General features: G+C 38.2%; 1 long non-coding RNA gene across 2 annotated transcripts in view; it reads left to right on the top strand.

The window, feature by feature from the left end:
- The first annotated feature begins 3,675 nt into the window (after positions 1–3,675).
- The window catches only part of LOC122357423, a 200,358-nt gene continuing 176,147 nt past the window's right edge, over positions 3,676–27,886 (top strand). Inside the window, exons 1-2 of one of the 2 annotated variants that reach the window (XR_006252477.1) lie at positions 3,676–3,769; positions 4,718–4,819. This is a non-coding gene — a long non-coding RNA (uncharacterized LOC122357423). The other variant, XR_006252476.1, reaches the window with a different exon arrangement.

Raw genomic sequence — 27,886 nt, 5'->3', positions numbered from 1 at the left:
GATGGGCAAAAGCTGTGGACATGTACCGCCTGGAAAGGATGCGAAAATGTGTAAGAACCAAGAGCGCATTTTTAAGTCAAACGCTTAAAGACTAGGTTCTTCTTTCCACCTTTTTGCGAGCTCGATCATCTAGAAAAGCAATGCTTGGTTTCCCACTTACCGTTCCTGGCTGAGCACAGTCAATCAAGAGTGGTCAGGATTGGGATGAATCGTGCTGCTTATATAGCTTCCTGTCGCCAGCCCTCGCTCTTGATGGCATCAGCGGAAAAACAAAAGTTCCCGGGTAATGACATGACTCCTTATGCATGTCATCTTGCTAAGAAGTATTAGGAACATATCAGATAACCGTAATGGGCTTTGTTACGATCAGCTTAAAATGTACAGGTCAGGGGAGTATTTCAGTGAGGTATACTATCGTTTTATCTTACTGAATTGTTTATTGGGCGAAACGGCCCATCGGGACGCGGGTCCTTGTGGGCAAATGAGAGCAGGAAGTGGTTCTCAGACGTGTTAGGCGCGTGAGGATTTATGTTGAAAGTGGGCCTATGGAGCCAGGGTCCAGAGGTGTGTAAAGAGGCACGAGGCCTGCTGGAAAAAAAGACACTCCTGGGGGAAACGTGTGAAGTTGCGCAGTTAAAGAGCATCAGCGTCTTCACCTTTTAAGTTTCTTCAAGTGTTAACACTGAGGGACACGCGGATGACCCGTCTAATGGGACCCCCTGAGGTAATACTATACGCTCTTTGGGTCCTCTCTTCATCTGTATGTTATAAGGCCATTATCGAGGGGCTGTGAATAGAGCTTTAATCAGACTTTTAATGAATTACCATATTAACACAAAGAAAGCGGGTCACCTTGAAAAATGAGATTCTGTAAACCATTTAGAATTACAGCAAATGAAAGCCTATATTATTATATTATATTATTATATACGTGTATGTGTGTGAGTGTAATTGAATAGTTAATATTATTTAAAAAAACATTATAATTATAATAATATAACAATATTACATATTAAAATGTTATGTCCAATATTATCAAAAATATTCTGCAAATAAAAGTGCAGACTGTTCAAAATAAGCATTTTTAAAATTATATTATTAATGTTACTGTTATTATTGTTATATCTAATAATGTAATTATTAATAACAATAGTATGAAAATAATTTACTGTAATATTTACTGTGTAGTAGCAGTAGTAGTACTATATATATATATATATATACTGCAAGCAAAAAAACGGACTATTCGATGTTATTATTATTATCATTATTTTTGTTGTTATGTTTTTCATAATATGTTGTAAAGAATATTATAATATTATGTGCTAAGTAGCAGTAGTATTTTTATGTGGCAATATTATAAAATATATTCTGCAAATAAAAAGCACATACTGTTCAAAATAAAAGTTGTCATTACTATTATTATTATTATTATTGTTTTTAGTAGTAGTGGGGTATTAGTGGGATTGCTGTTGTTGCATCTAATAATGTAATTTTTTGATAGCAATAATGATTTTAAATTTAATTTTAATTATGCTATTGCTGATAACCAGTACAACTATTCTTTTTTTCCTTTTTGAACTTATGATTGAAACTATGTCCTGGTTAAACATACGAGTGAAGATGAATAAGACATCCAGCAGTCCGGACGCTCCCTGCTTTCGGTATCTATAGCAAGAGCAATTTATTTAAAGCCGCCTCGCGTCTCGCGCGCTGACAGCAAGAAAGCCGAAGTCCAATGGTGTCTTATCGAAAGAGCGCGCGCCCTGACCGGACACCGGCAGTGACAGGGTCCCGGGCGAGCGGTGACAGTCTGTAATTCAGCGCTGACCCCCACCGTGACCTACCCTCTCCCCGCCGCTCCCGCTCCCGCTCCGAAACACGCAGGACCGGCGTTCGCGGCAGATTCACGCCGGAATGCTAAACTCCCGCCGATGTCGGGACGCGACGAACGTCGGCGCGGAATGATGGAGCTGAGCGAGAGGAGGAGTTGACAGTTGAGAAAATGGCTAAATGCCTCAGATATGACAAATCCCCGCAGAATAAAACAACAAGCCCGGGGTACGTCTCTCTTTATCTCTTTGTAGAGAAAGAGGCATTTCTGAAGCGTTAGGTAATTGCCCTTTTAGTCCTCGGCTGCGAGGGAGAAAAATGGAATATGAACTGCTGGAATTGAGTTTTGTCTCATTTTCTTACTGCTGTGTCATCTTCAATGTGATCGATGCCGGTGTTAGTGGGCATATTTTCTCCCTGGAGATTGCTTTCAGCGTCCCTCCGTTCAAGCCACATCTTTTCTGCCATTAAGGAATATTTTCAGGAGCATTCGCTGCCAAACGCACCCTTCATTCCGAGCGCGATATCGCCCGTTCGCAGTCTCTCCGTGAACCCCCGTCCGCGCAGAACGGGGTCGGAACTGAGAGGTTTTTTTTTTTTTTTTTTTTTTTTGTCAGGCCTCTGCAGAACGAAGGCGCGCTGGAAGTCTGCGCGCGGAGATACGCTCCGTATCGATCAACCTGCGCCGGAGAGGCGGGCTCGCTTTCTGGGGGAGAGGGGGCAGAGAGCGGGGTTTTGGTGTTACGGCGGTGCGGCTGGAGAGCGGAAGGAGAGGGCCGTGTCGCGTTCGGCAGACTGTGGGGTGACCGCGGAGGTTAATCGTCTCCTTAGCGTCCCGCGCGCGCGGGTTAATCGATGCGCGCGGATCGGCCTCCGGGGGTCTGTCGCGCGCTGTCCCTGCTCTCGGGGTCAGAGATTAAACCTGCACAAAACTGGCCATTAACAGTTTAACGGGACAGCAGGCCACACACGCGCGCGCGCGCACTCAAATAAAATAAACTAATAAAAAAAACTATGCGTAACTGTGTACACTGGAAAAAATATATTATCCAACAACATAAAAAATCTAACTTTTTTTGTTGTAGTTAATTAATGATGATTACATTGAGCAAACACAATCATTATATACAATGCTTTTAAATTATATATCTTTTCATCAGCCTGCATGCATTATACAATGCTTTTTTTTTTCTCAAAATGTACTTTTGCTTAATATGCGCGCCATTATTTTATTGTTCGGGTTCCTTCAGTGACTCTTTCTGCTCTAGCAACGTATTTCAAGGTATAGTTGGGACAGAGAGTTGGAACGCTCTCATAGGCTTCCATTGGAACGGAGGAATGCGGAAGTAAAACGTGTCATGGAACGGCCAATGGTTCCAAACGACCAATAGCTTTGAAGCTCATTTATTTCGCTGCTTCTCGTGCACGCTAGAAAGTTTAGGAAATCACAGCAGTTTTTTGGCATTTTAAGGCACTAGTTTACCGGAAATCTGCCCAGCAGTTTATCATGTGTGGTGTTTATTTTAAGACAGTTATGCTATATTTGGAGTCAGATATTGGAGTTTGAAACTTATAAACATTGAGTGTTAGATAATGTCTTAAAGCAAGACATAAATAAATAAATTAGCTATTATGACCGCTTTTTTGTGGGTCATATTTATTGACATACCGGCATGTAGTAGTTAAATAAATAGTAGTAAATAAATATAATTTTTCTGGCCACCAAACGCAAAAATGAAATACTTTAACCCTAAATACTACGCTAATTGTAATAAAAGAAATAATAAGTATATATATAAAAAAATGCTGTCTTTTCATCAATCATTCGTCACTCATTTCGCGCCACAGGAATGACGTCATGCGCAAACAACCTATGAGCTGCTTCCTTGACCGTCAGCGTTTGAATGTTATTTGCTCGTTATTTGACCAAAGAATGGTAATCATTTTTGCATTACTGGATTATTTTATTCACATTACTTAGTAAATTTAGAGTGGCCCGATAAATCTAATCGAAGGATATTCATCACCAGCCTATAAAAAAAGAAAATCGTGTCGCCGCTTGTCTTTTTGTGAACACGTTTACGTACATGGATGCGTTTAGTGTCTCACGGAGGTAGCCGAATTTGTAAAAACAACAACAACAACAACAACAAAACCACTTTGAGGTCTGATTTCATCTGGTAAAATCGATTATTATCATCCAGAAATGCGTAAAAGCTTTATTAAACGTTAGGTGCAGCGCTGAGCTCGTGTTTATGGCCTTCGGCGTTTGTCTCGAGTAAATGTAGGCCTAATTATCGCAACGGTCAATATTTGTGTCGTTTGATGATTTTTAAAATGTTTTAAAATATACTTTATATATTTTTTTTACTTCGGTTGTAATTTATTTAGTGCGTCTAGTTAAAGTAAATTTTGAGCAATTTTAATTTCAAAGTAAATTGTGAGAAATTGCGCGTCAGTCAGTGAGCAGAAATAATATGTTTGTCTTTTTATTGTTTTAATAAATTTTTCCTTTTTAGTTAACTAAAATAACCCTAAAGGAAGCATTCGTTGCATAAGGGTTGCATAACTTTTATGGTTTGTATATGCTTTATATATTCTGCACTATCCCCTCAAGAACCTTCCCGTTTCTGCAGGTGTATTTTACTGTTTACTATAGGATCAGGTGTGCAGCAGTAGCCTACTATTGTGCTCACTACAAAAAAAAAAAAACATAAGGCTCTCGAATCCTTCTGACACCTGTTACCAATCTCATTAGAAGGCAGAGGCTGTGGCTCGATTTATTTCTCAGTCATTAAAATAGATGCGTGTAAGAATCGATCTGACCAGTGTAGGAACTGAGACTCAATAATGCTAACCTGCCATTCTTATTTTACATTCACAGACTACAGCGAAAGTATTGACATGGGTGCACAGAGCCAAGACGGCACATACCTCAAACATCACACCGGATTGTGCTGCATGGATCAGTCAGAGAAACTATAAAGTAAGTAACTTCAAATGAATACGGCCAGGTAGTTTTCCCCATGTGAACACGTATGCATTATATAAAAAAGATGCCACCTTTGTGTTGTGTAGAAAAACTTGCATATTACATATATGTGCATTATACATATTGGAAGTCAGTTTGTAAAATATTTCCTCCACTTGAAGGTTTCGAGTGTTTATTGTACAAACGTGAATTAATTAGAAGCAATTATCAGGTTGATAATGTTCCAGAGGGTTGTTTATTTTCCTTTTAAAGGCGAAGTATTTCATTTCTGTGCTCTGTCTGCAAACGAAATGGCAATAATCACAACAGCTGTTTCCAAACAAGCTCTACAAACAAGGTTGGCTTACTTGCTGTTGTCAAAGCTGTAAAGAATTTATACGTTTCTAAAAAGTGGCAAATTGGAGAAAGTATTTTGAAAAGAATTTCCGGAAGTCAAAATATGGCTTAAATATCCCAGTTTTGCGTAGAAAAGGTGCTTCAGCTTGGCGTTTCTTCTAAAATAAGTGTCGGGCACTAAAAGAGGATTGGAAACATTCTGCTTTGAGGTGTTATGGAATGAAATATTTGCGTTCTCTTAGATTTGTTGGCAATAAGGTCTGAGACTCTGCCTAATTGCTAGATTTATATCAGAACATTCAGTGTTTTATGAACTATTGGCTTGAGGCTTTTCGGCACGGTTTCGTGTGTTTGGCCGTCTAGCTGGGGCCATTAGCTGGTGATCATTTGTTTGGGTCCGTGTACTGCAGCAGAAGCTCAAGCTCACTTCAGTCGAATGCTAATGCGGTAAAGAGTCTTTGATGTGTTGATGAGGGCCGATCCTTGTGTGAAATAAGATTCCGATTTTTTGCGAAGGCACATGGCGTTGTCCCTCCATTCGAAACCCCTCCACAGGAGGCCAAATAGAACGCCGAACCGAATCCCATTGTAGGCATAGCGCAAGACAGAATTATCCCTTCGAGCTTCACACCCTCTTTGTTCAACGTCTATGTTTTAAATTGGCAAGAGAGAGATCCAGTCTGCGCTACCTGTGGGGCTCCTGAGTCCTGCTGTTTTGTAATTTCTCAAATTAAATCCTTTTGCAACTCATCTTGCGCCTCACCGAGGGAATGTCAAGGGTAAAGGAGGGCCGGGATGTCTTCTGCTTTTAATGTCATTCGCTTTTTTATGTTAATTATTTTAACAGGCTTAATCTGTCTCCCTCTCATCAGCAGTGACCACATGCCTCAAAGACATTACTAGTCCATGGCAAATTGTGACACCTAGCCAAATCGAGCCCCTGGTGTTAATCATATATGTAACGTCAAAAAACGGTTTCACTCATTAAAGAGGGCTATTTATCATGACCTCAGAGGACGATCAAAGTCGGGATGTCTTTTCTTTGGATAACTCAACGTTGGGGACCCAGCAGAGTTTCAGAATTGTTCACTATAGGAAAATAAGTGATTTCCTATAAACATTAAATAGATTTAGTTTAATTTTGACACTTTTATATTTATTGATTATAATACCGATAGGAATGACGTAAGCATATGAATACATGAAGTAAATTTATCACGTTTATTGCCTTTTTGCTAGCTTTTCATCAAGAAAATAAATACATGCCAAAATATCAACGTACAGTTTGATTGGTCTTTAGATGCTCATTCACATCAATCGATTAGGGAAATGCTTTTGTCTGTCTTTTAAGTTTAAAGTGCCCCGTTATAGATTTTTGAAAATGACCTGTCATTCAGTGTGTAACACAGCTCTAAGTGAATGAAAACATCCTGCAATGTTTTAAATCTGAAAGTGCACCGTGTATAAAGTTATAAAGTCAACTCTGAATCGCAGTAATTTTTAAAACGAGTACGAAGTGTTGACATCAAAATGTTGGTATTTTGCGTTGTTCTGAATGAAAATGCAAATTAATTGTTTGCCACTAGGTGCTGCTTTTGGGCCGGTAAAAGCTCACAAACACTGCTTTAATTGACCAATCACTGAAGGGGTGAACAAATAAGGTACAAATAAATGCATATTATAAAAATAAGATTTTTTTTTTTTTTTTTTTGACCTTGCATTCATGTCAAACTGCTGTTTGGGACTCACAAGACCAGAATATGAACCTTTTTATAACACGCCTTAAAGATAAATTAATTTTTAACTGTGCATGATGATGTATTGGTCGCATTTTATTATTTGCATTTGTTTATCTGTAAACCTTTCAGAAGAGGTCACTGTGCCACCAGTTGAGGATCTCCTCTCTGATCCACTGTCCCTTAGAGGCTTGCGTTAGCAGGTGGGTGGGTGACTGAGGCGTGTGGCAGGTGCGATCTGCCTTTCGTCTATCATGGCCGGGTAATGAGATCTCAAGCACTGTTCTTGATGGCAAAGAGGCTTTGATATTAAAATCAACACCAGCTAACGTGCCTGGAACTGGATGCAGTGCATAGCGATTTAATTCCTCTGATCCCCTGTGAAATTTTAAAAGGTACTCACTTCTCTTTGAATATAGATATTAGAGTGGGTGGTAGTAGAGTTTGAATATTCATGGTATTCTAATTGATTGCTGTATTTGATGTATGGTTAATTTATGAGAGGCCAATTGAGTTGGCTCATGTTAATGGAGCCTATTTGGGCAAATTCTGTTATTTTGGTAATAATGTGATTTTGGAAGTCTGTATGGGACCTAAAAGCACAGTGTATGGATATTTTAAAGGATTATTAGTTCTTTAAGAGGTTTAAACAGGTTAACATGAATGCAAACTTAAAAAGCACTTTCATTTGTCTTATAATATGTGTATTTTTTTAATCTTATTTGCTCAACATTTCATTTTTTCATATCCCTCATTTGTATGAGGCTAATCTACTTGTGTACAGCGTTACCAGGGATACCTCTGTTTTTACTAGCATCTAGTGTTAAAGAAATAATTAGCATTTTCTTTCAGACCAATGTAAAAGACCAAAAATTGGGCAGGCAATATGCTAATGTTTCATGCTGACTTCAACATGAAACTGCTTGTGATCTGTTTTAAAGGCAGCTCACTCCAATGATTCAGAGTTGACTTTGCACTTTTAGATTTTTTTTGCAGGATGTTTTCATTCACTTAGAGCTGAGTTACACACTGCATGAAAGGTCATTTTCAAAAATCTATAATAGGGGCACTTTAAAATGAAGTCTCTCACACACACACACATACACACACACATATATATATAATTTTTTTTGGAGGGTTTTCAAGTGAAAAAACTTTTAATAGGTTTTTTTTTTTAAACCACAGATTAGGAGCCATGATCACAGAAATGGTTAAGATTTTTCGGGCTTTAAATTCCTTCCCTTTGCCTCTGCACAGAGCTGCTTGATAAGCGTTTAAGTTATTTCTTTTCTGTGTTGAAATCTAATTTTTTTCACTTAAATGAAAAATGTGCAATTGAGTGGTTGATTTTTTTATGGTTATAAAATGTTGTCAATCGGATTTGTTTTAACCATTTGCTGTACTGTCACTGAAAACGTCAGATTTATGGATGCACTATGTGTAATGTTAGTTTAATTAAGTCTTTGCCCAGGGTTTTGGACCTCAGGACAAATTATGACAAGGTGTCAGGCAGGTCCTGATCAAAGGGATTAACATTTCCTGTCTGCAGATGATTTCAAAGGCTTTAGACCCAGGGCAGTGAACACCATAACTCCTGATCTCAGCACTTGCCAGGTTTGCAGATCATAAAGTGTATTTTAAAGCATGCATATGGCAAGTTTCATCTCTCTCATGTTCTATTTAATCAGATCACATAATTATGCACACTGCGAAGTCACAAGGAAGTACAGTGAATGGATTGGTGACTTTATGAAAAGAAAGTAATTCAGGGGCGTGAAGTATGGCCAAATGTGTTGTCCCATACTTGGAATTTGTGTTGCATTTCTCTCACACACACACACACACACCCACCCACCCCTACCTACCTTGAGCAGTAAACAGACATTATTTTTATTTTCATCCAAAAAACAAAATTGGAGAAAATGCATTTACTATCAGATCATGTGTATACACCTTATTTTCTATCTCTAGATATCTCTAGAATCCACAAGTAATTCAGACCAATCCTGGCCATCAAATAACATCTTCTGAAGAGAAAAGCTGCAAGTTTGTAAATCTATCAAGACGATGATTTTTCCTCTGCAGAAAACCTCTTTACCTGAATCAGAAGATAAATATGTACAGATCAAGCACCATTGTCTTTGGGTTTTGATGTGAGAAAACATGTAGATGGAGGCATTCAGACACTAATTGGACAATTTTAGAATATGTGTGTATTGTACATGGGATCAGATTATGTGTGCGCACAGTCTTTTTTTTTTAATGATGAAGAGAATCATTTCAGTCAACGTTTTGCATCAAATGTGTAGCCTGTGTGTGCAACAGGACATGGATGTCTTGGGGTGGAAAAAAGTCATGTTTTTGTCACAAGTGAAAAGGCTTCTGTCAGTCTTTAAAGCAATTCCTTTTATTTAAAAAAACATCTAATATTCTCTGATTTAATTTTTGTGTGCAAATGCACAAAAACCCTCTTATCATTAAATAAATAAGGTAACCAGCGGCCCTTATGTGCAGCCATTTCCTTGAAAAGTGCTCACTGATTTATTAGAAGATCCTGTACAATAGGAGCTTTAATGCGTTTTATTAATATGTTTTATTTTATGAAATTGGATGAAAGGGGTCATGGTAGTCATTAAGCAGATTAATGGTGTATGTTGGGTAAAGAAGATGCAATAAAGCTAAAAGTTAATGCTGTCATGGCTGCAGAAAGAGGCTGATGGCAAGGCAAGCTGCGAAGCAACTAATAGACATAATTCAGTAAGGTAATGTCTGATAACCTCAGACAAGATGGATATTGCTTGGCAATATTATGGACTGTGTCGAAGGGTGCAGGCACATTTATGCACATTATTTATACCCAGTAATGAACACCATAATGAAAAGTGGACACAACTATAAATATAAAGCAGGAGTAGATCTTGCCTGATAATCATTGGCGCAATTAATGTGTCTCACCAAATTGTCTTATCCCAGGAGTTTGCTTTTTACCCCACAGCGTAAATATCAAGCGAAAACTTCAGTTTTAATCGTAGATGTGTGTCTTTGTGGAAAACGGTGGCCAGAGGCAGGATACAGCCTTTTTATTGCACTCTGTGAGATTGTCTGAAGTACTTTATGCACCGCTAATGAGCGAGGCATGTTGAAAGGTCTTATTTTCAATAGCTACCCAGTCTGTTACAATTGTGTTTCTTTTTAATGATAATGCCTGGTCCATACACACACTTAAAATTACTTTCTTATATTTACAGTGTTTAATAACCATTTTTGGATGGTTCCTCTATTAGGCTGTGTGATTGACAAATCTTAAACTGCTTAGTTTTTAAATACGTGATGAATTATAGCTTCAACGTGAAAACACTAAATGTCAGGCATAAAGATCTGTAGCAGTATTATTGCACTACATCTCTCTGTAAGGCTGTAATATTGTGAGTTGCACAATGCACATTCAGGTGTTAGAGATCTGCCACGTGGTGTTTTATTTGGCCATGCAGCTTGAGCTGCTGAAACATGACGTTTTATTTATGTGTGTGTGTTTGAGAGCTCTGTGGTCAGCCCTGCAGCCTCGCAATGAGAGATTTGTCATTACTGGGGATCATGTAAGTCTGAGGTGCTGGATCAATGCTGGATCATGCCTATGTACCCAGCATTCTCAATTCTGGATGTCTGTTTGCCCGGACTTGTTTTGTCTTTGTCCTCTCTTTGTGTGCGCTTCTCTGATCTGAAGAATTCTGCCTGTTTTGTTTTAGGTAATGAAGGCAAAGCAGTTAATAAGTGCCCAGCATGCATAAATGTTGTTGTGTGGTTTTTTTTTTTTTTTTTTATTTTTTTTAAGATTTTTATTTTGGCCATTTTTGGGCATCTCTTTATTAGAGAGGGAGGGACAGGATTGAGCAAGGACAACAAGTTGAGACGTGAATTTGGGATGCCCAAAGTGAAACAGTATTTAAAAGAATAGTTCACCCAAAAATGAAAATTCTGTTGTCATAAGAGTAACCCTCGAGTAATTTTTCATTTTTGGAAAATGTTCCTATTTTCTGATCTACATTTGTGTGTGTTTTAACCTTTTAATCTGATGTATGCCTAAAATACTAAATATTTGTGCAGATACATATAAATTAGACATTATTATTATTATTATTAAATAATTTATTTATTATTATATTTACTTTATATAAAAATAGTCATCAGGCATACATAAAATGGCTTTTAAACTGTATTTTGGTAGTTTATATTTCAAATTGGTTGAGAAAAAGCAATTGGTTATTATCATAAAATGTAAATTTATAGCAAGTTGGTCTCAACTTTTGTGTAGATTGACCTTCCAGTCTGTTCTTTGCTTCTGGTCACGTGGGGTCAGATATTTATTAGTCTGGAGGTTATAACTCCACCAGGGGAGATCCTGGGAGATATCAATCAGACTGTGGCATTTTTAGTGTCAAAACCTCTATAAGAAGAAGACAGCAATTTAGACAGGTCTGCAGATAATATAGCACCATGGCCTTGACATAAAATGATTTTATTTGAAAAACCATCAACATTGTCAATGTCTGGGCTATGAAAGCAATAGAGCAAATGAAACAAACTTGTCATTGGTAATAGAATTTCCTTTTACTGCAGCCAAAATGACTTTGGTGGTCGGGGGATAGCGAGCGGTGAATCGATTTGCTATCCCTGATCCTCCTCTACCCCAGAGTTTAGGTGCGAGTCACCAAGCGCACTGCTTTCGGGCCGCTTTGTCATTTCTGTGCATGTTGGAGGCTGTTATATGTGAATATGAATTCCCCATGTCCCTCTTTACGCCTCTGAATGCCTATAAACACAGTCTAGCAGCCCACTGTCTGATTCATTATCTATGAGAAAAAGATGCTCCCAGAGTCAATCTCGGCTCCAAACCACCGCTTTCACCTGACCCGTCGGGAAAAGGACCAATCACTGCTTACACACACCGACAGTGTTCCCCCGGCAGGAGAGATGCTGAAAATGGCATATTATAGTGCGATTTTAAATAGTCCAATATAATAGTCCACCTTCCCATTATTTCCAAAGTGGTAGAAGTAAAATATATAAATATCTAGAATATAATGATAAACTTTAAATAGATTGCTGTCTTGTGCTGGTAAATAATGTGCTATTCAGGCATCGTATTACTTAAAGGGATAACAATTTAAATAGTTGTCATTTACTCACCATCAACTTCCAAAGATATGTTAGTTTCTTCTTTTGAACACAGAAGAAGATATTTCAAAGATGGCTGGTAACCTAACAGTTGTTGGTCCCTATTGACTTCCATAACATGGTAAAAAAAAATAACCTTGGAATAATGGCTACCAGCAAATGTTGATTAAACTTAGTAAATGATGATTTGGATGAACTATCCCTTTAAGACCTGGTATTGCATCTAATGAGCTTTTTTAAAAGGAAAATGCATAAAGATTAGCATTATTATCCCTGAAAATATCAATAAGCACACATTAAATATACAGTTTATGTGATGGAGAAAAGAAGATCTGTAATGATCTTCTAAAAGCCTTTTGGATGAAGCCAAAAGATGATCACCCCAAACGTATCATTAAACAATTATGTCTAATTGAATAGCTTAACCTCATCGGCACATCCTCCTTTTCATTTAATATCTAAACACTCTATCATCACTTGGGAGTCTAAGCAGCTAAGCTTTGATCTGAAGTGGTGATGATACGTGGTCAGTGTTTTCAGCAGTAGGTGGCAGTATGGCACTGCAGCAGGAGCTGGATCCTACGCGCTAGCTTAAACAGAGCCCTGATGTATTTGTTTATATGTTGAATGGACTTTAGTGCATTGGCTGCAGTCTGGCCAGCCTTGCAAACAGTCCCACACAAATAGATATATGGACCTGTGGCGACTATTCCAATGAGAGATAGCGAGAAGATCAATATTTATACTGCTGCATTGGTCTCTGAATTGAGATTGGGATTTCTCTTTCAATATGCGATGTGGCGCCTGTGTGCAATGGCTTTAGAGAGCCATCTCGGTGCGGTCTTTTTTTGGGGCCAGTACTAACTGGCCGGTTTGATTTTTGCTGCGTCGTTGCTGGTGCTCGCGATGATTAGATTGGACAGATGTACAAATAGATTGATAGACAGATCTGTCAACAAATACTAAGAATCTTTTGCTATTCTCTGCCTTTTTCAACCACCGAGGCCAGCTATAATTATTGAGGACTGTTAAATAGATTATTATTTTTTTTCCAAAGAGAAATTATTCTTCACTCAATTAAATGTTGTAAGGTTAGTGAACTCTCAGCGTTAGGGAGCCAGTCCAGCTTGATAATTGAATAGCTCTTGATTGTCTCTTTCAAAAAGACCCTGTTTATAGGCCAGCAGTAAAATAGAAAATTATTGAACACCTTTGGGGAAAAGATAAGAGGCAGAGTCCCATTTTAATGAACCAATTGTGTTGAAGAAAAGAAATTAATTATGCTCCTAAATATTGCATATTGCAACTGGCAGAAATATTAAGGGGCCTAGTCAGGTGGAGACAATAAGTCTCTGTGGTCATTTTAACAGATTTTCAAAAGAAAACTGCATTATTCAAGTGCTGTGACATAACACAAGTTAATTGGCTAAATTTAAACTAGTAATAAGTTTAAATCTCAAGTTAGGAAAAGACGTTTGATGTCTTAAAGCTCGGAATACATCATTCTTTCTTCTTTGAGTGTCTTCAGATCATTAGAACTTACATTAGTGTTGCCTGTTTGTTATACTCGACAATTAAACCCCCTATAAAGGTCCATTTTTTTTTTTTTTTTTTTTTTTTGTGATTTCAAAATGATAGTTGTGCTATTTACTCTTTTATTTTTAAATAAAGTCTCTTATTCTCACCAAGACTGTAATGCAGTGGAAAAAACTATGGTCAAACTGTAATAGTTTGAAATGTTTTCTATTACAATGTATTTTAAAATTGTATTTATTCTTGTGATTACAAAATGGAATTTTCAGCATCATTACTCAAGTCTTCAGTATCACACGATCCTTTCATTTATCATTATCACCCATGTTGAAAACAGTTGCGCTGCTAGATTGAAATTAAATGGAAATTCTTTTACCATTTTTTTTTTTTTTTTTTTTTTAAAGATTCTTTGAGCAATTTTCAGAAGCAGCATTTTTTGTAAATTATTTTGCTTTATTAGAAATGTTTTTAATGCCATTTTTGAAAAACATCTCCAGGGCGAACTATAGTGGCATTTATCAGTGCACGATCAAAACTGGGGAACGTTTTAAAATGTATTTTGTCAAGTATGAATGTTGCATGAATATGGAAATTGGGACAAAGGCAATATGTCACAATATTTTTCCATCGCAATACTGTATAAATTACGTAAGTTTGTATGATTGATATGTACAATTGAATACAGAATGCAAGCAGGCATGTCAAAACCATGTGACAGAAGTCATAGAAAACAATATCAGATCAATGTTTTGGAAGAGCACCAATAAATTGTTTTGTTAATTTGCTGCTTGCATTGTAATACTTTTAGGTTGTATTGAGATAACTGACAAAACTGGGTTTATGAAGAAAGTAATCCGTTATTTCATTATTGCACTTGTGACAAAAGAAGGGAGGTGAATTAAGAAGAAAGAAGGCATGCTGAGCTATGCAGGGCAGACGTTGTGGGAATCTTCATCTGACATTCCATCTAACTGTCTCTTCAGCAGTTCTTCCTGAACATTTAATGGGAGTAGTTCTGCAATCATGTGGAGTGAATTAGTGAGCTTGTCACCATCTGACCATTGAAGACACATTATACAGTAAAGCTCGTGCTGGGCCCTGGAACGGGACCAAACTCATTACGGAGAGGAGAGGACAGTCTTAGCTCCAGGATGAAGAGGGGAGCAGTCTCGTCCTCAGAAACTGTCCTCTTGAACGCTTGGCGTGTTTCTGGAGCCAGTTCATTAATGTGAGCTGTAGAGGATTTTTGAATGCATAACAACACACAAAGTTTGCTAGTTGCTCTGATTTGCTTGGTCATGTGATGGTCTTTTGTCAACTTTTGTAAGTAGCCTCTTCCTGCACCCTGACATGTCTCTTAGGTGCAGTTGTTAGAAGGGGAGAGTGGATGGCGTAATTTTGTTTTAGAGAGTGTGTACTGTCTTACAGCTGTTCCTGGTGTCCAAGGGCACTCGGTTTCTCGATGTCATCACCCCAGCACCCCCACCAGCTGTTTACACTCCGCTTGTCATTCCAAATCATTCCAAATCATTAGGCAGCTCTCAGCCAATCCTGGAGGTCTCTGAGGAAGTCAGATGTGCTGTGCAGTGTGCTCCGACCTCCTGTTCACTGAAACATTCCCAAAAGATAAAGAGGGGATTTTTGCTTGTATGGCCTGTTTTTTTTTTTAACAGTTAACAATAACTTAACTACCATTTTATTAAATTACATTCAGATCTGGAAAAAAAACTAAATAATAATTTTATATATACACACACACACTACCAGTCAAATGTTGTGCCATTTAATATTTCCTTTTATTATAATAATGGTTTAATTCAGCAAGTGCTTATTAAATTTATCATAAGTGACTTTATCATGAGTGAAAGTGTACAAATCTATTTCAAATAGATTTAGATTTTCTATTGATCAAACAATCCTAAGAAAAATATATTATGGGTTCAGCAAAAATATTAAGCAGCACAGCTGTTTTGAGCATTGATACTAAGAAATGTTTCTTGAGCGGTAAATGGTCATATTAGCATCGTACACGCTGGGAGGATTATTGCACTTGCTAATTGACAGCATTTATGATGCGTTTAGATGGCGTTTTAATAAAAACAGGAATACCACGGTACACATTGAATCCTACTCCATCTTATTGAGATTTTTGTAATTGCTGTCAAGTTTTTTATAAAGCCCTTTATGTTCAGTTACCAATGAGACCAGTAGCTCTACATTCATCTTGCCTACATGCATCTTCTTCATCCGCTTAATTCCTCTTCATTATTAGGTATCAATGTGTGTTCTGTAAGACTGTTCTGTGCTTGAGAGAAAGTGCAATTAATGTTTTACTGTAACAAAGCAGCTCCAGGCACGTGAGCAAAAGCACCAGTCTCATTGGTTGGCCAGTTTTTAATGCTTTGTGTCAAAGCAAAAAAAGCAGCTTGAGGCAGTTTTTAAAATGTCTTTTTTATTTTGCTTTTATGCCTGCACGCTCGCATTGGCGCACTTTAAATGTTAGCGATTTAATCGTGTGCAATATTCAATGTCCACAAGTCTTTACAATGACTTCTGAGGCATCATGTGAGCAATGATGCTAAAAATATTTAATACAAAATTCAATAATTCAATATTTAATTTAATAGGCAAACACAAGTCTATGAAGAAACCAACCAATAAAGAGGCTACAAAGACAAAATATTGCTGTTAATTGTCATGGTTGTCAGACGTAAACATCCCATGCTATGGTTGGCTAACAGCTGTGTATGTCTTCTTTTGACAATCCATGTGCCTGTCCAAAGCATTCCAATGAGGAGGTAAAAACAGGAAATAAAATAGCCTATTACCTCTAAATTATTACCACTTATTATTTTTGATGGACAAATCTTGATAACATTTTAAATGGACCTCAGATAGCCGTACAAAATGAGAAAAAACAAAACCCAAAACAAAGGCAGTTCATGACCCCTTTAACTGTTGTTGTTAATGTTTAAAACTGTATTTAATGGAGCCATTTAATGCTGGTGACTGTAATAAAGGTTACAGCCATAATGCAAAATAATGCATAATTTTGGCATAAAATTTGTGAAGATGCTGGGTTAACATCAGAATTCACATTCCAGGATCATTTACATTTTCCAGTAAGTTTAGAATTAAATTACGGCCTGGTTAGTGGACAAAAGTTTTATGCATAATTGACAGCAAACATACATTCAGATATAATTAAAAGCCCACTTCTCAATCCAATTGCATTAGATAAATCTAATTTTGCCCAATCTTTGCTCTTTCTTGTCTAGTATGACACACTAGATATGTACAGTTGTCTGTGAGTGTCTGCTTCAACTAATGTGTTAGGCATGTGCTAATGTAATCACAGAAAGTTATTAAATGCTAGATCTAATGAAATGGCTTTCATTTTGTAACAGTAGTCAATTTGTAACAGGATCTTGGTTTGTGAACGGAGGCATTTTCAATGTTGTACAGTTATTTTGCAGCAGAAAATGTTATTTCCTTCAGAGAAGTGGTGAAGCAGAGCTTGTTTGTTGATTCACATAGGGAATGGAGAGCATGCATGTGGCACAAAAGCATTTGACTTTGATGAGAAGAAGGTCAGAGCTGAATCAATGGCAGCAACTCACTCAAGCAGCAGAAAAAAGGGTGTCATGGAAGACCAGCTATATCCGCTTAACATTAATGCGCTTCCTGCATGGAAATGCTTATTGCTATTCTCTTTGAGAGTCTGAAAATGGTGATTAAATTTTTATTGTCCAAATTAGAATTTTAATTTAAAACGTAACATCAAAAGACTCAATTTCTATGGACCGCCAGCAGAAGTAATCCTTCATGGCCTGGTGCTGTGGCACCAGGGACTTGCCCTCACTTTGAGCTCAATCCAGACGTGACTGTCCTCTTCTCAACTCTTTCTTTTATTCGTTACTTTCTTCTTTTATTTCTCACACGCTTTCTCAGACAGTCTTTCGTATATACGGCTGCTACATTTGATCTCATGTGTGACTGTAATTTTAGGTTCAAATCTCTACTGATAGTAAATTGTGTTATTGCTCAAATGACATGGCCATCCACTGTCTATTCACTGACTTTCTGATGCCCAATTCACTCAACGCTGGAAAAACTTGTGATCTGGTCTGATTGGGAGTAAAACATACCGATTTTATAACTACAATGATTTTTTTGGTTGTTTAAATGTGAGGTTCATGGACAGAATGTGGACCGGGCCTTATTAGTCCGGCTGTGCAAGACTAATGTAGCTGGAGATATTGAAATTCTTTTTGGACTTGTAGGGGTCATGTGAAACGGGTCATACTGAAACAGACCTGTAATCAAGCACATTACCTGCCTAATTACCCTCATAGTCTACAAGACAAGAGAGCAGAGAGTTGCAGGCTGAACTTCACACCTAGATAAACACACTCATCTGCTTATGTAGTTCATAAAATTTATATTTGAATGGAGCTGTGTGTTGAATTGTACCTGCACCGGAAAATAGAGACTTTCTCTAATCTGTAATAGAACAATGGAGCAATTTACTGAGTTTATGATATAATCTTCATTGTTTTGGTAACTGTGCAGCTGTAATTGTGGAATATTTCATCTGGTTAATTAGAGTGTGAGGAACACAAGCGGACTGTGGTTGGTGCATTGTAAGGGCCCGTCTGAGCTGGGCTCTGCAGTGCTGGATGTTGGGGATTGTGTGGACACAGCCTGTGGGAGTAGCAGCTGATTAGTGCAGGAAGTGCAGCCAGCAGCGGCCCGGGTTAATGAGAGGAGATAAATTAACAGGCCAGGCGTAAATCAGCTTTATTGAACAAACTCCCACCATTACAAAGGATTTGTTTTGCAATAACTTCCTCAAGACGAGTCAAATGAGTAAGTCTGGGATGCTGGTGATTGAGTCCAAGCAAATGTTTTCGATTCATTGTTAAGATGAGTCGATGATAGGGTTGGATCGATTCCAAAATTTTGTCTTCAGTATGATACAAGCTAGGGCTGGGCGGTATGACGGTATATATCGTTACATGCGAATGAAATGTGTACCGTAAAAGATTTTTTTATTCCGTGTATACCGCGAAATGTAAATAAGTGGGCGTGGCCAACATACGCGCAGCACGCGTGAGGCTGAGACCGGTCAAACCGCTGAATGCAAGACTGAAGGATACGCTGGGAGGTTGTGAAACATGGAAAAGGAGAAACGAACAGAGAACTCGTCATTAAAAGAGGTGCAACGTCTGTTGTGTGGACTTGGTTCGGGTTTGCAAAATCTGATAACGAGCAGAAAAACGTGATTTGCTAACTGTGTCATGCTAATGTACTCCCTAGCAGCGGTAGCACAAGCAATCTGTTTTACCACCTTAAAAAAACACACCCACCACAAAGCCAAAAGATGCAAGCAAGCGCCCGTAAGCCAAAAAGAAAAATTTACCTCAGGTTTAAACCACTTTGTCTTTTACCAAAGCCGTGCCGTATGGAAAAAGCTCAAAACGATGGAAAGAAATAACCCATGCAATTACGATGCTTATTTGCAAAGACATGTCCACCAGTTTACACTGTGGAAAAGAAGGGTTTTCGAGACCTAATCAAAACCCTTGATCCGCGCTTATGTAATGCCGAGCCGCAAGCACTTTAGCAAAGTTGCGCTGCCAACAACGTACAGAGAATGCCGACTGAGAATTGAACAGGAGCTCAGTAATGTTGAATACTTTTATTACTTTTAATGTTGAATACTTTTACAATTTTTTTTTTACTTCATATTTTCAACAAGAAGTGATCACTTTCAATTTTTTCATAAAAGAATTGTAATTGTTTATATTTTGTATTTTTGAAGGAAAAAACTTTGATATTTCCTTAAAGTGTTTACATATTTATATTTTCATATTTAAGTTTTCTTTTCCTGTTATTTACTTGAGATATATTTTATATCTGAGATGTTACTTTAGAAAAATTTGTCCACATCATATTTTGTTTACTATATTTATAAGGTTAAAAATAAAATACAAAATAATCAAATAAGATCAAGTCCTTTTCTTTTCTTAAATATTCAAACTTATTTATTATATAAGGCCCTTTTGTACATTTTTTGGAATAACTACCCATTTAAAAAACTATATCGTGAAAGATATCGTTACCGTGAAATAAAATTTCTCATACCGTGAAATAAAATTTTGGTCATACCGCCCAGCCCTAATACAAGCCTCTGGTTCATTGGATTCAGTGTACAAAATTGATGTCTTAGGCAATGAATAAAAACATCTATATCTGGTGGAATGAGAAAAGCAATGAGAAAACAGTTTATTTTTTAATATATTTGCAGTTTACACTGATTAAATGCAACTTTCTCCATGCTTATGCACCCCAACTGTTTTTGTTTGATTGCAATCTCCTAAATTACAAATTATGATATCTCAGGCTTGTTAGGCTTTGGGTTATAATTTAGTTCTCCAGTACAAAAGGTGCAGATGACTTGCCCTTTGTTGAACATTCCATCTGGGTTTATATTATGCATAAATTATAGTAACGGGCTTAATGTCACAATATTTATAATGTGCATAACTTGTCACACAGGCTTCTGTGCCGAACAGCAGCACATTTGTTTTCCCAGTCAGGTACTGAAACAGGAAAATCATCATACTGCTTTGAGTAGAGCTGAGAAGTGCCCCTATTATGGGATATGAAAGGTTCATCTTTTGGGAGTCCCCAATAACAGGTTGACATGCACGCAAGGTCAAAAAACAGCTTCATTTTCTAGTATTATACATTTTTTACCTTTTTAATTTTTTTCAACGACTGCCAAACGATTTGTTAAATGATTCATTCTCCCAAACCCCTCCTTTGCATGACACCAATCTGTGGTGATTGGTTGAGTTCATTTAAAGCAGTGTTTGTAAGCTTTAAATGCTGTTAAACTGCACCTAATGGCAAGAAATGAATTTTGAGTTTTCATTCAGAACAACAATAAAAGACGAATGAGTGTGTGGGTAATATGCTAATATTTCATGTTCGGGTCAACATGCTTGACACTTTGCTGGATGTTTTCATATATTATATAGTATAATATACCAGTCAAAGTTTGGAAACGGTAAGATTTGTAATGTCTTTTTTAAAATTGTTTCTTATGGTCATCAAGGCTGCATTTATTTGATCAAAAATACTGAAAACATTTTTATAGTGTTAAATTTTTACAACTTAAAATAATGGATTTATATTTTAATATATTTTAAAATCAGATTTATTTTGGTGATGCAAAGCTGAATTCTCATCAGAGTACTCCAGTCTTCAGTGTCACATGATCCATCAGAAATCATTCTAAAATGCTGATTTATAATCAGTGCTGAAAACTGTTGTGCAGAAATAAATTAGATTTTAAAGTATAACAAAATAGAAAATCATTATTTTAAATGGTAAAAGTATTTCACAATATTACCTCTTTTCTGTATTTTTGATTAAATGCAGTCTTGATTATCCAAATTTCTGCATATTAATAGTTAAGTTTAGCTATGGAGTAGGTTTAAGGGATCTAAAATATGGTCTTGCAGAATAGGGCAGTAATATGTGCTTTAAAAGTAATTATAAACAGCCAATATGCTGGTAATATGCATGCCAGAATGAAACGACAAGCTGAATGAAATTGAATTGAAACAAATTAAATTTTTAGAGTGCCAAAGAAAGATAGAAAGAAAAAAACGCTTAGCCAATGATAAGTTATTTTATTAAACTGTTGTGTTTTATTAAATAATCTGTCACGGAAACTTGATGCTTATTCAGTAACCAAGTTCATTTATTAAGGATCCATCATATGATAAGTGGAGAGTTTGTAATTCTTTTAGAATGATTCATGAAAAGGACCAGCTGACATGAGTCATTTGTTCTTGAATGGAGCTGCACTGTTGTGCTGTGCGGTTTTGAATCAGGTCTGTTTGAACAGATTTGTATAAAAAGCGAGAATGACATTCAGCGGGGCTAAAAGTATATAAGAGGGAAAGCTATTTGCTCTCGCTTAAGGAGGCACGTGAATATTAGAACCCAGAATATGTTCTGATTCAGTTCTCTGGTTGCCTCTTCAATAAAAAAAACATTTGACCTTGTGAGCATTTCACACACACTCCTACGTCTCCACTTGTCATCTGCACTGACTCAGACAAGGTTCTCGCTGTAATATTGATGAGTAAATATGTGTGTTATTGATCTAGGGCTGGCCCACTGACAGCAAACGGGGCTTTGGTATTCCGAACTGTATCTTGTGCAGCGTTTGCTAATGCGTATACAGACTGGCTAATCAGGAATCAGGCATTCGCACCATGCAGGGTTATTTGTGTTAATGACATCTGTAAACTGCGCCTCTTGCTTCTTGGAGCATCAGCATCCTCATCCGACTTAGATCTGTTCCTTCTCTGCGGCAAACACAGCGTCGGGTAGCACCAAACTAAATGGGCTGTAAATTATGAGCTATCTGTCAGGTAATGACAGAGCTATGCGGGGCATTCAACACAATTACAGTTTGATATAGAAGAGTGGAGGGCCATGTCAGCTCATTATTGTGGGGCAGATATCTGCAGGTGTTGACAACACCCCATATACACAACCTGCCCCATGACCTCAACCTGAGCTTTGTCTGAGTTGGAGTGTATGGTTTAATATAGGTAATTTCTGAGATATTTTTCTCTCTCTGCGTCTGTCTTTTTCTGTCCTCTCTCTCTCTCTCTCTCTCTCTCTCTCTCTCTCTCTCTCTCTCTCTCTCTCTCTCTCTCTCTCTCTCTCTCTCTCTCTCTCTCTCTCTCTCTCTCTCTCTCGTGTCCCTATTTGACTTCTTGTATGAAATTGCATGAATGTGCAGATTAGCAAGGCAACATATGTGCAAAAAATAACTAACTTATGTAATAAGCTTCTGAACAAAGTTCCTTGACATAAAATGCATAAAAATTTGATTAGTGCTGTCAAAATATTAACCAAAATATATACTGCGTGGGTCTTTCTTTACAAAATCATCTATCTATTAAATTATTTCACATTTACAGCATTTTTTTTTTTTTTTACGTTTTTCAGAATTTCAAATTAAATCAAATTCAAGAAAGAACATTTCACAGAGTGAAGGAGAGAGAGGAGAGAAGTTGAGTGAAGCTTAGCATCAGCAAATTGTTCACACATCCACATTTGAACATGTGCGATAACCCCTAGGACACAGACAACTAATTTTTAGGAATGAAGCGCTAGATTTATTGCTCGTCTAATCTCACTGAACTGACAATACAGCAGAAAAAGAGCAGATAATGGAGAAAACCGAACTGATTGCTGCCTTAAATCATATATGATTATGCAATCGATCATGTTCCCTGAAATAACAGCCTGCTGATGAGTGAGAGGGAGCAGAGAAACTGCCCTCCTCTTTTTAATGTCACGGTGAAGATCATAAACTCCCTTTTCCGTTACACATCACAGGATATTAGCATACTGAAACTGACTCATGTGTTATGATCAGACTTCACAGGAAATCTCGCTTCATTCCATAGATATAGATACTGCACTTGAAATGTTGTACAGCCTTACTATTTTATGAAGTTAAAGGGGATAATTCACCTGTGATATGATAATGTTATGTTCTTGTTCGCAAGTCATTTCAAATCCTTTCTTTCAGTGAATGCACATAATTCAGAGGAATCTTTACATTGTATTTCAATACAATGACCAAAGGCTATCAGGGTCCAAAAATGACTGATATAACACTATGAAAGTGGTTTATGTGACAGAAGATATAAGGCATTAATCACTGGAAATGTTCCCCACTCGCAATGACATGAGTGAATAAATGTTGACAAATTGTTAATTTTTGTGTGAATTATCCATTTATAAGTGTAGCAAAAGCTTTTGGGACCGTTTATGCATCAATTAGATATGAATGTAGCTTAATCGGTTCTAAAGGGATAGTGATGATTTATGATCTCTTTTCTAATGTGCTTTTAGGGTCTGTATCTGTAATAGCCATCTCACAGTAGAATAATCGTCCAATCATCTTTGCTTATATGAATCGTCAGATCTGTTCCTTTTCTGCTTCTGAAGTTCTTCTGCTAATTTGTGATTAAACATTGATCTGATTAGCTTTCGTTTGCGGTATGCTCTGTCACAGAGCCCATGCTGCTCTTAAATGAGTTCATCACACTTTCACTGACACAAGTGGGACAAAGAAAGACTACCAAGTTTCCGATTTGAATCACTTTGCTGGTGCAGACAAATAGTTATGTTGCCTTTTTTTATAATTTTTAATTTTTATTTCTTGCTAAACCTAATAAAAATAAAAAAAGAAATGATTCATCCTTGGAGAACTGTCACTTAAATAATTGGATTGTGGGTCCAAGTGCTTGGATTTAAATCAAACAGCGCCTGCGGTGTGTTTACCTTTGCCAGATTTCCATGCTCAGTAATCAGAAGCAGTGCTGATGTCCGTTGCTACGCCGCAAGTTTATTTTAGCCCGACTCTCCCCTGCAGCCAGCATATGCTTGGCAAGGCCACTGTTGAACCTCAGGCAATGAGCAAGCTCTGGAAAACAACGGATAAGAAAATTATAATTGAATTAACCTTCTACCTACATTGGGGAGTTCTGTTTGATGTTGGGCCGCAACCTTGCATGTACTTTTGTTTTGAAATAAGGAAACGCATTTTGAGGTAGCTTGATGTATAAAAGGACAACATCCGTCATCTTTGTTTATTTATCTGCAAAAGCAAAGCACAAATATTCAGCTTAAGTTGGTGGCAGTAGCCTTTGGAAAGTGTGACATAATGTGCTTTACTGTGGCCCGGCTGGTGGACCTTTCCCGATCCCATCCCTCTCTCTCTCCAACCTTGCTTCCTGTCTACATATAAGTACAAAAACAAACCTCTAAAAAAACTGACAGTTATCCTTTAAATTCTGACTAACTTTATTCAAAATCAATCCAAAGCAGCTTTGGATAATACATTATAATATAATATATTGTATGTAGTACTGTCAAATGAATAATCATCAAATGCATCCAATTTTTTATTTTTTTTACATATTGAGTATTGTTTATTTATTATGCATATATACCACATACTGTATAGATTTTGAAAATATGTATTTTATATATAAAGCTATTTTTCTTATATACATGGTAAATATACACAATGCACACTCATGTATTGCGTAAACAAAAACGTGTATTTCTATATTAGTTTTTTCTATTTACCATTGGTTACTATTTTTTTCACGTACAGTGTGTTTTACTGCTGCTTGAGGATCGTCACATTTGTGGGTTAACCTTGACCTTAAGAAGTGTTTGAAAACCCCTGTTATACTACAGCCTGTCTCTGAGCTGAAAGAGTGACAATGTGAATTATAGAGGCCATGGCAAATGAGCTCCTTGGCTGGACAGAAGGATGATATCGTTTTCGTCTTTGGCCCAGAGTCAGTGCATTACTGCTGGAGAGACAGATGTGCTTTCTGCAGGGCAGCTCATCAACATGAAGAAGCACAGTGCAGGGAACTTCCCGTCAGTGACCCCCACAATCCATCGTTCTCACCCAGCCGGGTTAAACGGACCATAGATCTGTGTGCAGTGTTACGGAGGAATCCCTCTGATTGCCACCGTACCCCAGAGAGGACTAATTGAGCCCTTGCTGCCGGACATTTAATATGCTTAACAAGCTGAGGTGAGGTTCTCTGATGAATGCTCGCGAGGGCTTCTGCTAACGACGCTTGTTCTGAAGTAATGAGCAGGGTTAGTTCTGACGTAACCCCTGCGGGTAAGTTAGAGAGATGATTGCCGGATGGGTGTGTGCACGGTGCGTTCGTGTCCGTCTGCGAGTGCGTGTGTGTCTGCCTTGCGGGACACATGCTGACAGATCAAGAGAATGGATCGTCTGACAGATAAGTGGGGCTCTTTTGGACATGGTGCCGGGAATCGGTATTATCTATCTGAAGCGCATTTGCTGCGCGAAGGCACATCGTTTGTACCATCTGGATTAGATCTCGCTTTTAAGAGCCTTTAAGAACATAAAATGCTGTCTGTTTAGCCTCTTCACAAGAACGGTGTATTATTTTGGATTTTGGAGTTAAAACTGGCCTGTTTCTGGAGGCCTTTTAACAGTGGGTGTGCTGTATGTATCCGTGCGCATTTTCTCAATATGTTTAGGGCCATTAGACCACTCTAGCTTTTTATCCATTAATGGGACGGTGGAGAGCATCAGCACCCCATTTTAGTACTTCCTTCTAAACTTCCAATGATGCCTCAGTGCCATCATCCAAAATACAAAGCCTAATTGGACACTTCACACACACTTTCACCTCCTTGATAGTAATTGCCACCCAGCTCAGTTGGGCTCATGGTGGCTGAACATGCACAGAACAGATGGGCCCTTCAGCATGGCTCCTCAGCTACTCCCATATCGGGCATTTGGAAATTACCTATTCACCCATCCAACAGAGCCCTGGTTAAATGGGGGCTCTGGAGCCGTGCTTCATTGGTGTACTAGGCTTTGTTTTCCCACAAGCTGGCCCGAATTCACTGGGCCAGTGCCTAGATTATATCAGAACGGCATTAGTCCATGAAAAGAGGCTTGTAATATGACACAGCCTCGGACTGAATGATGCTTGATGCTCCTAATTCGCCGAACGCCGCTGGATCCCCGAGAAAGGCACGCAGGAGTTGACGTTCAACAGCTGAGATTTATTATGACGTGTCTCGCGCTTGCTATTCAGCCTCGCCATACAGATTTATTTGGTGAAAAGATGAGCATAAAGGTTCAGTCTGATTCAATCACACTTCTTTGCCGTTATCGAAAGCGAAGGCGATTGTTCACTCCACCCTTGTTGAGTTTCATCGAAGGCGCTGTAGTGCTGTAAATTTAATGAATCTCTAATTGTTCAGTTGAACGACTTGGCATGTCGGCCTTGTCTGTCTAGATGATGCATTCTTACCGATTCTGACAGGTCATCAACATGAAGCTCCAGGCATTGTGAACCTATTATGTAGCGGGTGTATTCATGTCAGGCCAGACGAGAAGGAGAATGAAGGAGAGCATCTGTGTCAGCCGCTGTATTAAATCTAGAAGCGACCCGGCTGTTGAAGCTGTTAAAGCGAACCGCACCGCAGCACCCGGTCGGACTAAATCACGTTCTTTACGACCTATTTATCGTCGTCACGACACCAAATTGGATCGGTTTCTTTGTAATTGCTGCAGCTGAGGAAAACATGACGAATTAAGCACCATTCTCGAGCTGTTGCTCAATTTACAATCGATAGGCTTATTTAAACTTGCCACGAGTTTACGACTCTTGTTGTTTCAGACGCTTTTGAATTGCCATTACGTTGTGACACGGTGACAGTCTCGTCCCGCATTGACCCGTTGATGCTGGAAGTTTATGTTGGGTGTAAAAAATATGCCCATAATGGAGCACAGATGGCCTCACGTGGACCGAAGTTACTTTATGAGAGCGACGCTAAAGGTGAACAAGATCTTCAGAGGATGCCAATCTAGATTCCCCTCTAAAGATGTCAGGTTTGTTTTTTTATTTATTTATTTATTTTTGCTGCTTATCATTTCTGCTGGCGGTGTCGGAGGTGGGATGGATATAGAATACGAAATGACCGCTGCGCTGTGCGTAAGGTGGAAAGACATCTGTGTGTGATGGAACTCCTGGCGTGAGGAAAATGAAAGTTTGGGTAATGTAGTTATCTTCTGACAACATGCTTTGTCAGACTGCATTCGCTGCCATGAGCTGCAGAGGTGGTCCGAATGCATGGAGCAGGTGGGCCTGGAGTTATATGACTCAAAGGAATGAGAAACAATACCATACGTTAAGATTAGGTCCTCACATGTCTGTCAAATCTTTGTTTTGTTTTATTTCTGCGGTCACGCGTCAGGAGGTGGGTGGAGAATGATATCTTGTTTGCTTCCTGACAACGGTGTGCTCAAAGCGAAATAAAAAGGATGACAATAATGTTTGTGTGGAAGGCGACCCCCTCCTGTAGACCTGTCCACCTCACGCTGCTCCTTCAGCCATTCAGACCTGCCAATTTAGTGAAGAAAATTGCCAAAAGTGCTTAGAAATGAAGGGGTGTCCAAAAAAACAAGAATCCAATGCATGGGGTGTGATTTGTGGAGGGATGGGTCATTTTTAGGGGAGACGACTGTGACAGCGTGGCAGATAGCTTCATTTGTGAGGGTAAAGCACTCCATGAGGAGCTGATCAAATGCGGAGAGGTGCAGAAAGGCGGCTAGAACAATGAAGAGATTACTGGGTACCTGAGTGGAACAAATGCTGCCTGTGAT

This window comes from Puntigrus tetrazona, chromosome 14 (assembly GCF_018831695.1).
Source record: "Puntigrus tetrazona isolate hp1 chromosome 14, ASM1883169v1, whole genome shotgun sequence".
Lineage (NCBI taxonomy): Eukaryota > Metazoa > Chordata > Actinopteri > Cypriniformes > Cyprinidae > Puntigrus > Puntigrus tetrazona.
This window is presented reverse-complemented; position numbering and strand designations above follow the sequence as displayed.